The following is a 13,015-nucleotide window of genomic DNA, read 5'->3' as shown; positions in this document are numbered from 1 at the left end:
ATTCGCGTAGTAAAGCCATGCGTTGTATTTGTTAGCGTGGTATAATCATATATTCGAGGTTAACATGGCACACCCTGGCAACAGTCACGCTGATAAAACCAGCTCTATACTTAATGTAAGTAGTTTTAAATATTGATTCTATTTTATAAAGTATCTCAGGTATTACTTAATAACTTTAGACCAGGAATAACTCTAAAAAGCATGCACACAAATGGGAGTGTAGTACTATGTCAGAGAGGCTTAGCAGTTTAAGGGGGTAGAAAATGAAAAAATAAAACAAGGACTGTTATACACTTACCTTAAATGCTGGATGTCTCCAGGATCTGCAGTGCTGTACTTGATGCTTGGTCCGGTAAAAGGGGATCCTTGAAGGCCGGTGTTAGTAGAGGGTGCTGGAGGCAAGACTTGGGCCGCCGCAGAGCTGGGGTGTGCTATTATTAAAATATATAAGCCTTTTTAGGGGCCCAATAGGTGTTAGCGGAGCTGAGGGGGCTGCCTGAGTGGCCCTCCGGTAGTCGCACAATAGGGCCGCCCTTGGAGGGTCTCCGTCGTTTCCCCAGAGGGGGATTAACATCATCTATGGGGCGATAGGGGTGGTGGAGACGGGCATCCTCGGTCTCCACCACCCACAAGCTATTTTTTAAATTTTTTTTAATTGTATTTATTGTTGCATCACAGAATAAAGATTTCAAGTATATATCACCGTCGGTGCAGCTTCAACATTCAGCTATCACCAACCATTAGCGCAATTTTTCATTTTTCCTGTATATTTAAAAAGCATGTGTTGAGACAGGATGCATAGTAACGTCATACAACAAATTATAATGTGCTACACTATTGACAGTTTTAATATCTGATTAAAAAAAGTTAATTATAGATTTGTTTTTCAGAAATATTTTCGATTGTACCTTAGGCTTGCATTTCTTTGTTCTTCTGTGGTGAAGTTACGTTTGCAATAGTATTGCTGAATGTGTTGCTTTCCTTTGTATTCTCTTTTCCAGTCTGTTTGGTTTTCCAGATCAATGTTGTAGACGTAGCTGCAATTACATGTATCAATAATAGGATTAGAATAGTTAACATAAAACTATTGGTTAATCTGCAAATTTTAAATTCTTTTTTTTAAGTTTGTTTAACTGTTTCATTATTTTCTAATATTACTACAAAAATCCTTAATTTAAAAAAAACGGAGTAAGATGGTTGTTTTATTAGAGGTTTAATTAAAAAGATAAGGTAAATTAAAATGTTGTTTAATGTATACCTGAATATTGGATATTTTGTTATTTCGTGCAACAGATGTTGTAAGCTGTTCTTCCTTTTTCTAGTTTATGGTTTGATGTTAATGGTTCTCTTTGCGATATCTGGTTAGAAAAACAAAGACATAGCATATTTTAAACAATTATTATTTAGACATTTTACACTTCTCTGTTGTATCTTTCTTAGTAAAGTTATTATATGTTGACAAAGATCTTCTCTGAGGTAAGTACCTAGCGGAGTAAAAATACTAAATCTAACTCCCAGACACCGTCCAACACCTATCCTCAGGTAAGTACCCGGTGGAGTATGAATAGTAAATCTACCCCCATTCACCTACCTACTCCTTCCCAGAGGTAAGTAACCGATGGAGTTAGAATAGTAAATCTGGCGCAAAGATGCTAACAAACACCATCACATCTACCATGAGGTAAGTACCCAGCGGAGTAAGAATAGTAAATCAGGCCCCCAAACACTGACCAACACCTTCCCTGAGGTATGTAACCAGTGGTGTATGGATTGTTAATCCGGCTCTTCAACACTAACCAGCATCTTCTTTAATTTAAATATCCTGCGGAGTTAGATTTGTAAAACTTGACCCCAGACTCAGCCTAACACTCTCCCTGGTGTAAGTTTTCAACAGTGTAAAAATTAAAAATCGTGCTCTCAGAAAACAGAGTTAGATTGTTGAACCAGTATTGGTTTTAAAAATACAAAAGACAAATTAAAAGGTTCTTTCATTTATACCTGAAATTTGGATGTATTCATGCAACTGATGTTTTAAGTTGATCTTCCTATTTCCAGTTTATATATTGACGGTAATGGAGATATCTGTTTTCAAAAACAAAGACATAGTATATTTTACAATTTAGAAATATTACATTTATTTGTTGTAACGTATTTTGAAAATTTAATATGTATCAACAAACACCTTCCATAAGTTAATTATTCAGAATAATAAGAATAGTTAATCTGGCTCACATACATTGTCCATCACCTTTTCTGAGGTAAGTCCATGAAGGTTTAAGTCTACTTAATCTGGTCCACATACTCTGTCCAACATCTACCCAAATGAAAGCACTCAGCTGTCTAAAAATAGTTAAACTTGTCCCCAGTTAATACCCAACATCCTCCCTGAGGTAAGTGTGAAGCAGAGTAAGAATTGGAAAATGTGCTCTCAAAAAACAGTTACATTATTGCACCAGTATAAGTTTTAAAATTAGATAAGGCAAATTAATAAGTTGATTTATTTGTACCTGAAGATTGGTTGTATTTTTCTTTCATGCAACTGATCTCTTAAGATGTTCTTCCTTTTACCAGATTTTTGATTGACGGTAATGGTTCTTTATCTGATTTCTTGTTAGAAAAATAAAGACGTAGCATATTTTAAAATTGTAAATTAGAAATATTACATTTCTTTGTTGTAAATACCAACTAAGAATAGTTCTAAGAATAGAAAATCTGGCACCAAGACACTGACCAACACACTTATCCTGAAGTAAGTACCCAGCGGAGGAAGATTTCTAATTCATGCATACAGACTCTGACCAAAACCTTCCCTCTGGTAAGTACCTAGCGGAGTAAGAATATTTTGGGGCCTATTACGATTGCAGATTTCCCGCATCCTCCGGGCCGGCGGAAGCCACCGGTTTATTAGGATTATTATTATTAAATTAGGATGGCTGGTGGGTCTTGCAATCTGTCCGCGCTTTTTTGCCGCGGTCGCCTTTCGACCGCGGCAGAAAAGCATTAACATGGCTGGCGGTGTCTATCAGACACCGCCAGCCATATTAGGATGGAGTAGAAAGTATGCTTTTCCACGGTGGCTTTTCCGCCGTGGAAAACCATACGGACCTTCACTTCGGGGGCCCATTGCGGACCCCCTGCCTTTGCGTGAACAATGTGGCAGGCACCATGCGGTGCCTGCCGCTTTGTGCACGCAAATACCGTGCATGGATTTTTAACATTGCTGCGGGTGCAGCTTGAAGCTGCACCCGCCGCAATGTTAAAGATAGAGGATGTGACCGCCACCCTGGCGGTCACATTCTAATCTACACGGAGGGACCGCTGCTGCCCCTGCGGACGGTCCCTCCTACTCTATGGTGGCGGACGGACTCAGGTCCGTCCGCCATCATAATCGGCCCCTTGATCTGGCTCCCAAACTTTGTACAACACCTACCCTGAGGTAAGTACACAGCGGTGTATGAATAGTAAATCTGTCTACAAAACAATGCCCATCATATTCCCTGAGCTAAGTACCAGTCTGATTAAGAATGAAATATTTTGCCAATAGACAATGGCTAAACATCTTTACTGCAGAAAATAAGTTCATACCTTACTTTTTGTTTTTTGTTTAAATAAAAAACTGCTTCTCTATCCGATTCAGTATAAAGTAAAATAATTATATATTTTAAATTTCAAAACCCATGCATTTTTATACTCAGTAGAAATATTACAAAAAGACTGAATTTTAAAAACACAAGCATTTTAATGTCAAAATATTGACTAGTTACTTTGGGGCAGATTTACAAACCCCTTGCGCCTCTTTTGCGCCGCTGTTGCGTCACTTTTGTGACGCAGCGGCGGCGCAAAAGATGCGCCATGGTGCGGGCTATTTACAACGTGACGCATCTGGGAGATGCATCACGTTGTAAAGGTCTTTGCTTTAAGGAGGCGTTCCGGTGCAGGGGGGAGCCTTCCGGCGCAGCAACACCTCATAAAAGTGGCTGAGTGAAATCTACAAGATTTCACTCAGTCACTTTGTCAAAACCCTGCGCCTGCTTGAAGCAAGCGTAAGGCTTGCCGCAGCATTAGTAAAATGGGTCACAGAGCATTGCTGGAGCTGCGTCGCGCATGCGACGCAACTCCAACAATGCGACACCTTTGCTGTTTTTGCCCCATGGTGCGCCGCATTTTAAATGTGGCGCATCATGGGTGGTGGAGGCATGGTGCACAATTACTGGAGCATCCCTGATAATTGGCAGGGATGCGCCAGTAATTGTAAATATGCCCCAACATGCTCTTTGCTCTCTACTCATCAAATTAATAATAATTTATTAGTTACTTTTCAATTTGAGTTAATTCTAGACATATATCATCTTTCACGGACATTATGTTTGTAAAAACTGTTTGGCATACATTGCTTTTTGGAAACATGGTTTGTGTGACATTTTGACAAAATCAAGCTAAAAAAAAAGGAATACATGTTTTCCTTACTTTTGCGATATTTTTTTCAGTTGGAAGCAATTGTCACTCTCCTCAGATAAGTTCTGTTATGATAAAATTAAACTACATTTTGTAAAATCTTTTACCAGATTTACTATTCGTTTATATTATTAAATGTGTGTTAAAACGTGTACTTACTTTGGTCAGTAGATGGCAGTAACGGTCTAAAATTGAGCCTTCTTTCTCCAGTTGCTCACAACAGTGTTTACTCACTAGTTAGCGGCGAACCACTGATAAGAAAATGGTGGACAGCTCTTTATATATGTTCATTGAGTGACAAAGGTAATTTGAAATAAAATATGTGTTTAAATCTGCTTTAAAAACGGGTTCAAATGGTGACTAAAAGTGTATTTTAAAATGCTTTTTTGTTCATAACAATTGACCTTCGTCGAATTTTTCTTCCATCTTGCTTGGGGACACGTTTTAGAGGGTCAGTGAAAGTGACAAAAGACAAACGCTGTCACTACTACTATTTTTTTAACCTATTAGTATCATTGTGTTTATTTCAGTGTCATTTGTGCTTGATGGGCGTTGAGTGCTTCATTACGTTATGTGCGTGGTATGATCCTTCGTGGTAATTTTCAGCGTGGTAAAACCTCTTGCGAAGTAAGATTCGCGTAGTAAAGCCATGCGTTGTATTTGTTAGCGTGGTATAATCATATATTCGAGGTTAACATGGCACACCCTGGCAACAGTCACGCTGATAAAACCAGCTCTATACTTAATGTAAGTAGTTTTAAATATTGATTCTATTTTATAAAGTATCTCAGGTATTACTTAATAACTTTAGACCAGGAATAACTCTAAAAAGCATGCACACAAATGGGAGTGTAGTACTATGTCAGAGAGGCTTAGCAGTTTAAGGGGGTAGAAAATGAAAAAATAAAACAAGGACTGTTATACACTTACCTTAAATGCTGGATGTCTCCAGGATCTGCAGTGCTGTACTTGATGCTTGGTCCGGTAAAAGGGGATCCTTGAAGGCCGGTGTTAGTAGAGGGTGCTGGAGGCAAGACTTGGGCCGCCGCAGAGCTGGGGTGTGCTATTATTAAAATATATAAGCCTTTTTAGGGGCCCAATAGGTGTTAGCGGAGCTGAGGGGGCTGCCTGAGTGGCCCTCCGGTAGTCGCACAATAGGGCCGCCCTTGGAGGGTCTCCGTCGTTTCCCCAGAGGGGGATTAACATCATCTATGGGGCGATAGGGGTGGTGGAGACGGGCATCCTCGGTCTCCACCACCCACAAGCTATTTTTTTAATTTTTTTTAATTGTATTTATTGTTGCATCACAGAATAAAGATTTCAAGTATATATCACCGTCGGTGCAGCTTCAACATTCAGCTATCACCAACCATTAGCGCAATTTTTCATTTTTCCTGTATATTTTTCTAAACCTAACTTTAAACTTAAAAGGTCAGCGTTTGGATAGTATAGCATCATGTAGTATGAACCATATTGTGATAATTAGCAACAGTATAGCGGGTAGTGACTCGTACCCCTCCGTTCACTTATATAGCATCCCAGCTAGGAGAGCACTGGAGATCCGAGAGTCCTCCCTGTCGTTTCACACACCCACCACCCCACCCTTTCCTATTCAAGGTCATCTTCCTCCCCTGAACTATCCATGTCTCCCTCCTCCGGCAATGGCTCGCACAGGTCCCCTCTATATGTGTTCCATGGTGACCATAATTTGTTCCATTTACGTGGGTTGGCTCTTTGTTGATATACTGCCCTCTCCATTACCATGAGCATATCCATGTTCCTGCACCATTGTGTTAGGGTCGGTGCTTCAGCTGCCCCCCATTTTTGCGCTATGTCTCGCTTTGCCAACATCATCCCGATAACCACCCATTTTCGTCCATGTGGCGTCAGGTTGTTTGGGCCCCATACATTCAACAAACAAACTCTAGGGTCAGGCGTGACTGGGATTTGTAAAGTCTAGGCGACAGTGCGCATCACACGCCGCCAGTAGTCTACCATGCTGGGACAAGACCATAGGGTATGGAACAGTGTGCCCTCCTCCCCGCAGTTTCTCAAGCAGTACGGGTGGTCTGCCCTCTGGATTCTGTGTAGGGTAGTGCGCGTGTAATATACTCTGTGTAGTATCTTAAGTTGTACGAGCCGAAATCTTGCTGAGATACCGGCTTCTTTGGGAGACGCCATTGCAGCGTTCCAGTTCGTCTCGTCCATCTCTCCTACCTCGTTCTCCGATTTCTCTTTCAGTTTCTGCAACGGGTCGGGTAAATTGTTTACCAGTTTGCGATAGGTGAGGGAAGTAGCGCCAGTTTCCATGTAATCTGTCAGTAGCTGGTCTTCCAGCGGAGCCGACTCTGGGACTTCGGTACCCGGTTTTAGTGCTGCCATTAAAGCGTGTCGCATCTGTATGTATCGGTATGTCTCAGTAACGCCCATATCATATTGTTCCCTCAGCGTCTCAAATGGAACCACTCCGTCTTTCGTCCATACATCCCCCACCGTGGCAATCCCGATGTTGTCCCATTGGGTAAAACCCTTACTGTGCCTCAGGTTACCCAGGGCTTTGGAGTCCCACAGGGGTGTAAGTCGTGTAAGCACACCCTCCCATCCTAGTCGGGTTTGGGCTTTATGCCACAGCGTCACAGTGTGTCTAGTCGGACCGCTCAGTTTTGTCGTCATACCTTTGTTGTAGAGTGGGGCCAGTAGGGTGCTAGTGCCCAACTGACGTCTGTCCGCTAAATATGCCGGGTCGTCCTGTGGTCTATGTATCCACTGGTTGACCACCTTGAGGTGGGCCGCCCAATAGTACATTTCCAAATTCGGGAGTGCTATCCCTCCACTGTACCAGTCCCTAACCAATTTAATATGCGCGATCCTAGGCGGTGTAGTCCCCCATAGGAGGCCAGACAGCTGACTAGATACCTGCTGGAAGAACGACAATGGGACCATCGCCGGCGTATTCTCCAAAACATACAGGAAACGGGGCAGCGCCATCATCTTGAATAGCGCCGCTCTACCTAATAACGTTAACGGGAGAGTCTTCCAGTGACTCACATCCGATTTCAGCCTTTCCAGCAGCGGTTTTAAATTCAGATCCTGAAAGGTCACGTGGTCACGTGTGATTTGGATCCCTAAATACTTGAAAGAGGCGGTCTCTAGCAGCAATGGGCACTCCTCACCCAGGACCGGCGGTGTCCCGTGCAGCATATAAAGCACCGATTTCGTCCAGTTGATTTTGTACCCTGAGGCTAACCCGTGTCTCTCACACAATGCCAGTAATACTGGAATACTCGCTGCTGGGTCCGTTAAATACACCAACATATCATCGGCATATAATGATACCCTGTCTTCCCATCCGTCTCCCCAATTTATGCCCCGCAGTAACCGGGTGGTTCGGAGGACAGTGGCTAAAGGTTCGAGCACTAGGGCGAACAGTAATGGCGAGAGAGGGCAGCCTTGTCTCGTACCCCTCGCCAACGATATTTCTCTCGAGATGTGGCCATTAGCTGTCACTCATGCCACCGGGTTTTTATACAGCAGCCTAATTCAGTTTATGAATTTCGGGCCAAAGCCCATCCGTTCCAAGACCGCGAAAAGATAGCTCCATTCTACAAGGTCAAACGCCATTTTGGCGTCAAGCGAAAGGATTGCTGCTGGTTCTGTCAATAACGGGGCTCGCGCCATCACCCCATGCAATCGTCTGAGATTCAGTGCCGTACTCCGGTGTGGCATAAATCCCGACTGATCCGGATGTATTAAGCGCGCCAGATGGGGCATCAATCTGTTGGCTAAGAGTTTAGCCAAGATTTTGCTTTCGACGTTAAGGAGGGATCTCGGGCGGTATGTGCCGCATTCCTCAGGTGGTTTGCCAGGTTTCAGGATTGGGATGATAGTCGCCGCACGTTGGTCGGGCGGCAGTTGTCCCTGTTCCAGACTTTCCTTAAACATGTTAAGTAGGGGTGTGGAGAGCGTCTCTGACATAGTTTTGTACCACTCGATTGGTATCCCATTGGGACCTAGCGCCTTCCCCGAGTGAAGTGCTGCGATAGCTATCTGAATCTCCCCAGCGGTCAGGTCTGTTTCCAGCTCTTCCACTTCGTCCTGCAATAGGGTGCGAGTGGGTACTCCCACGAGAGAAGTCTCTGCCATCTCCTGTGTAACATCCATTTCAGGGGAGTAGACTGTTTGGAAGTGGTCTGACAGGAGTTCGACTATCAGTGACGGACGGGTTTGCAGCATACCCGCAGGATCCTTCAGTTGCAGTATATTCCTCTGTCCACCCCGTTTCTTCTCCAGCCATGCAAGGAGTCTACCCGCTTTGTCCCCTAAATCGTATATCCTGTGCGCTGTGGTCGCTATGTTATCTACTACCCTGCGGCGTAAACGATCGGCATGACGCTGTTGCCACAGCCGGAGTGTGTGTAGCGTGTCTCTAGTCGGGTCCGCCTCATGGCTTTCGGTAGCCCTGGCGAGTTTGTCCTCTAGGTCTAATAGTTCTTGTTTTTGGGTGCGCTTATATCCCGTGATAGCGGAGATGGCTCGCCCTCGAAGAACCGTTTTGTAGGCCTCCCATAAAACAGAGGGAGACGCTACCGACCCCTCATTCTCAGCGAAGTAAGACCTCGTTTCTCTTTTCAGCGTTTTAGTCACTTGTGGCACCCTAAGGTATCCCGGGTAGATCGGATAGATCCGCCTCCGGGTCCGCTCAGGGTTGGAAAGAACCAGCATCAACGGGGAGTGATCCGAGACACCCCTCGGTTTAATTTGCACGTCATCGATAGTGAGAAGACCTTGTCCCAATGTGAGGAAGTAATTGATCCGCGATAAGCTATCATGGACCGCCGAGTGGTATGTGTACTGTTGATCGTTCGGGTGGAGCTGCCTCCAGAGGTCTACCAAACCATGCGCCTCCAGAAAGCCATGCAGCCGGGAAGGCCCGGGGGGCTGTGTTCGCACCGGGAATCTGTCACGTGTGTTGTGTACCACTGCGTTAAAGTCCCCCCCTAAGATGAGATCTCCCTCCGGGAGGCCTAGCAGAAACCTCCCCAGTTCTGGGAGCGCTACCGCGTGCAGTGCTGGTGGAATATATACCGAGACCAAATTGAGCGGCCTTCCCTCCCATTGTCCATGTGTCGCAGCAAAGCATCCCTGCGTGTCTGTTTTTGTGGATTGGACTATGAACCTAGAAGAGCGGTGTAAGAGGATCCCCGTTCCACGGGACCCCCTAGTGAATGCTGAGTGTACAATCATACGGTAACCTTTCCTATCCAGGGCTTGTGTCGCTGTGCCGGTCAGGTGTGTTTCTTGTAGTAGGACTAGGGCTGGATTCAATCTTTTTATACTTTGCAATACCAATCCTCGTTTGACCTTATCCCCCAGTCCCCTCACATTCCATGTCATGAGTTGCAACGGTGACACCAGCCCCAGTGTAGAATCCTCCCTCCCTACTTCAGCTCGTGTGGTGAGTGTCATAGCATCTGCGGTTGAAAGCATACAAGTGTCGCATTGGCTGCGTTCGAAGGGGTCGCCTGGCTCCCGCTACACTACGCGCATGTGCCATGTCGTTCCAATCCTGACCAGTGTAACTAACTAAAAATTGCAGAACCTCCCAACCCGCAACTCCCCCCCTCCCTGCCCCCCTGCTAAACGGACTTAGAACTGCCCGCCCCCCAACTCAGCAGAGTGCCTGACCCAAGCCCAAAACACAGTACTTGCTCGCTGGGGTGAAAGACTCTCCGGAGTCGGCGGCCCCCCTCCTCAATTACGGAGGACCTCTGCCCAGTGTCCTCGGCGGCATGTCTGTTCAACTTTGCAATTGGCCTGCAGAGGCCACATCAGGAAGTCATTGTTCTTCAATATCTTCCGTTTCTGGTAAGTCGGTCATAGGTGAGTGTATTCCCACGTCTCCTCCGGATGTCTGGGAGCTCGGACGGGATCCAGTGGTGCGGGATTTGTTCGGTCTGTTGGAGCGGCGAGGTTGCCCCGCCGATCTCCAGCCTTCCAGCCAGTCTTGTGCTGCCTCTGGCGATTCAAAGAACCACGTTTTATTGTCTGCTACTATCCTTAGTTTGGCCGGAAAGAGCATTGAATACGGAATCTCTCTTGCCCTCAGTTCTTTTTTAACTTCAAAGAATGTCCTCCTTCTGCAGGCAACCTCCGCCGTATAATCAGGAAAGAACGCCAGGGTGGAGTTCTGGAGCTTTACGGGGGGTGAGTTTCTCGCTGCCTGTAGGATCACATCCCTGTCTCTAAAATTGAAGAGTCGAGCAATGATCGGCCTAGGGTTAGCACCCATTTTCGGGCGTCCCCCCGGAACTCGGTGCGCCCTTTCCACTGTGAAAAAATCAGAGAGACCTTTAGGCTTCAAGTGTTGTTTGATCAGCTCCTCCACATACAGGTCCATCGCTCTTGTGCCCTCCGATTCCGGAACCCCTATTATGCGGATGTTATTCCGTCTCGAGCGCCCCTCCTGATGGTCCAGCTTATCACGCAGTTCCTTGTTTTCCTTCGAGATCCGTTCCATGCTTATCTGGAGTTCCGAGACATCTTCCACCAAGGACTTGGTTACCACCTCCATTGTATTCACTTTTTCCGACATTTTATGGCAGTCCGCTCTTATTAGTGTTATTTCCGCTGAGATCGATCCCATTGTTGCCTGAACTTGGGTCAGGGCCCGCATCACATCATCCAGGGTGGCTTTTTTCCCCACACTGGTTCCGCGGTTTTGCCTGATTGCGTTTTGGCGTCTGTAGGGGAGGAAGTTGTTTTATCATAGGCGTATTTATCAAGACGGGATTGCGTGGTCCCTCCCTTCGGCCCCTTGCCGGCCATTTTGATGAGTACGATCGTAACTGCCCACAGAAGTCCGCCTGTTGCGGGTAACGACCCCAGTGGTGCTAAGGCTGTTTGGAAGCAACCCCGGTAGAGGCCCTTGGCTGTTACCCTGGCCGTCGGAGTGTTTGGGCCGATCAGTTAGAGTGACCACTTGTCAGCAGACTTTCCTTCCCGTCCTACCGAGTCCCTAGTGGGTGCGAACATCACCTTATGTCTCGCTCAGAGTACAGACCGCTTGTGGTTTAAAGCAAGTGGATATAGCGTCTGATGTCCTGCAGCCGCTCTTCCCTTTTGTTTCCCTAGCGCACGTCACCTGCGGGAACGGTGTTCGGGGTGGAGTAGCCCTGGATACCGTCTTTATAGTGTCCCCCCTTACCAGTTACTCTCAGGCGCCGCTTGCTAATGCTTCAGTCTGAAGGCCGGTCTCACGTTGGCCGCAGCCGGCAGGCGTCAGCGTGTCTGCCGCTGGAAAGGCGTGCGCGGCGTTTCTCAGGTGTTGTGTTCGGGGGTATTGCCTGCAATGGGAACCGCCCCGTAGTATGGCCACGAGCTGGGTTGCCTGTTTTGTAATCCCGGTGCGGAAACCCGTGGCACTGCTGCACATGAAGGGATGTGGGGCCCCAGGAGGCCGGGTGTGTACTCGGCGCACCGCTTCCCACCAGCGGGGATCGCGTCGGGGTGATGCGCAGGTGTGTCACTCCCGACAATGGCCACTGGTTGATGGGAGCCCCGGGGCAGTAGCGTGTCTCACCTGGGAAGGACGTAGCTCGTGCAGTATCACCCTGCGTTCTCTGCCAACGGGACGGCTCTCTCACCGCTTAACTCCCCAGGCTGTAATATGTTCGGCGTTCAAGATGGCGGCTCCAGCCCTACTGTCGGTAGGGCCGCTCGATCCTGCCGCCGGCCGGGTGCTTTCCCGCTGGTCGCCAAATCGCCGTCAGCGCTGGTAATCCCCTCGATCCTGGGCACCCTTAGTCCGGTGTCGTCGCTGGGCCGCTGCACCCTCCGTCTCCTCAAGCACCTCCACGAGCGGGCGCTTCCGGTGCTTCCACGCTTTGCCCGTCGCACTTCCTGTCCGCCTGCCTCGCTAGTCAGCTCCCCGGCTCCAGGTCCTCTTAGCGGCCTGAGCGGGCCACACACTTAACTCGACTTCCCTCCGTCGGATTGACGTCTTGCCGGTCTCTGTTTGCGCCGCCCGGTCCTGGGCTTCAGTACCTTCCCGCAGGGAAATTTTTGTCACCGGATCAGTATACGGATCTGCAAGGAGGCCGCTTCAACCACGGAGCTCTCCTTCTATGCTGCCGCCATCTCCAGCTGCTAGCCACGCCCCCCTCCCACAAGCTATTTTTAAAAGGCCCCAGCACGGGGCTGCTGTGTCACTGCTGCCGAGGCTGCTCCTGAGCCCTCTGGCTCATCGCGATGGCTCAGGGTCTATGGGGAGGCGATGGCAGACCTTAGGGGTCTTTAAAATACTTGGGTCAGCTGGGGCGGTGGTGGAAACTGGCCGTTGGGGTCTCCACCACCATGGAATTCTTTATTTTTTAGTTTCGGCATATCGGCGGTGTTAAGGGGGCGCCAAAGGCTGACTTTTAATGCCTTCACAATGCCCTCTCCATGCGTCTGGGGGGAGGGGAAGACGCAGCCCGGTCTACGGGGCCGATGTCCTTTGCTGTTTTTTAAATAAAATATGGCCCTGATAGGGACGGCGGAGGCTGCCCTCAATGCCTCCGCC

At 47.4% G+C, this 13,015-nt stretch overlaps 1 long non-coding RNA gene across 1 annotated transcript in view; it reads right to left on the bottom strand.

The window, feature by feature from the left end:
* Positions 1-905: 905 nt before the first annotated feature.
* LOC144768682 (uncharacterized) overlaps positions 906-13,015 on the bottom strand; it is a 110,725-nt gene continuing 98,615 nt past the window's right edge. The window contains exons 6-9 of the long non-coding RNA XR_013598610.1: positions 2,508-2,607; positions 1,999-2,082; positions 1,259-1,358; positions 906-1,037 (exon numbers count right to left, since the gene is read on the bottom strand). This is a non-coding gene — a long non-coding RNA (uncharacterized LOC144768682). The remainder of the gene's footprint in view (positions 1,038-1,258; positions 1,359-1,998; positions 2,083-2,507; positions 2,608-13,015) is intronic.

Source organism: Lissotriton helveticus, chromosome 7 (assembly GCF_964261635.1).
Source record: "Lissotriton helveticus chromosome 7, aLisHel1.1, whole genome shotgun sequence".
NCBI lineage: Eukaryota > Metazoa > Chordata > Amphibia > Caudata > Salamandridae > Lissotriton > Lissotriton helveticus.
The sequence above is the reverse complement of the archived record's forward strand: the minus strand, read 5'-3'. Positions and strand labels throughout refer to the sequence as shown.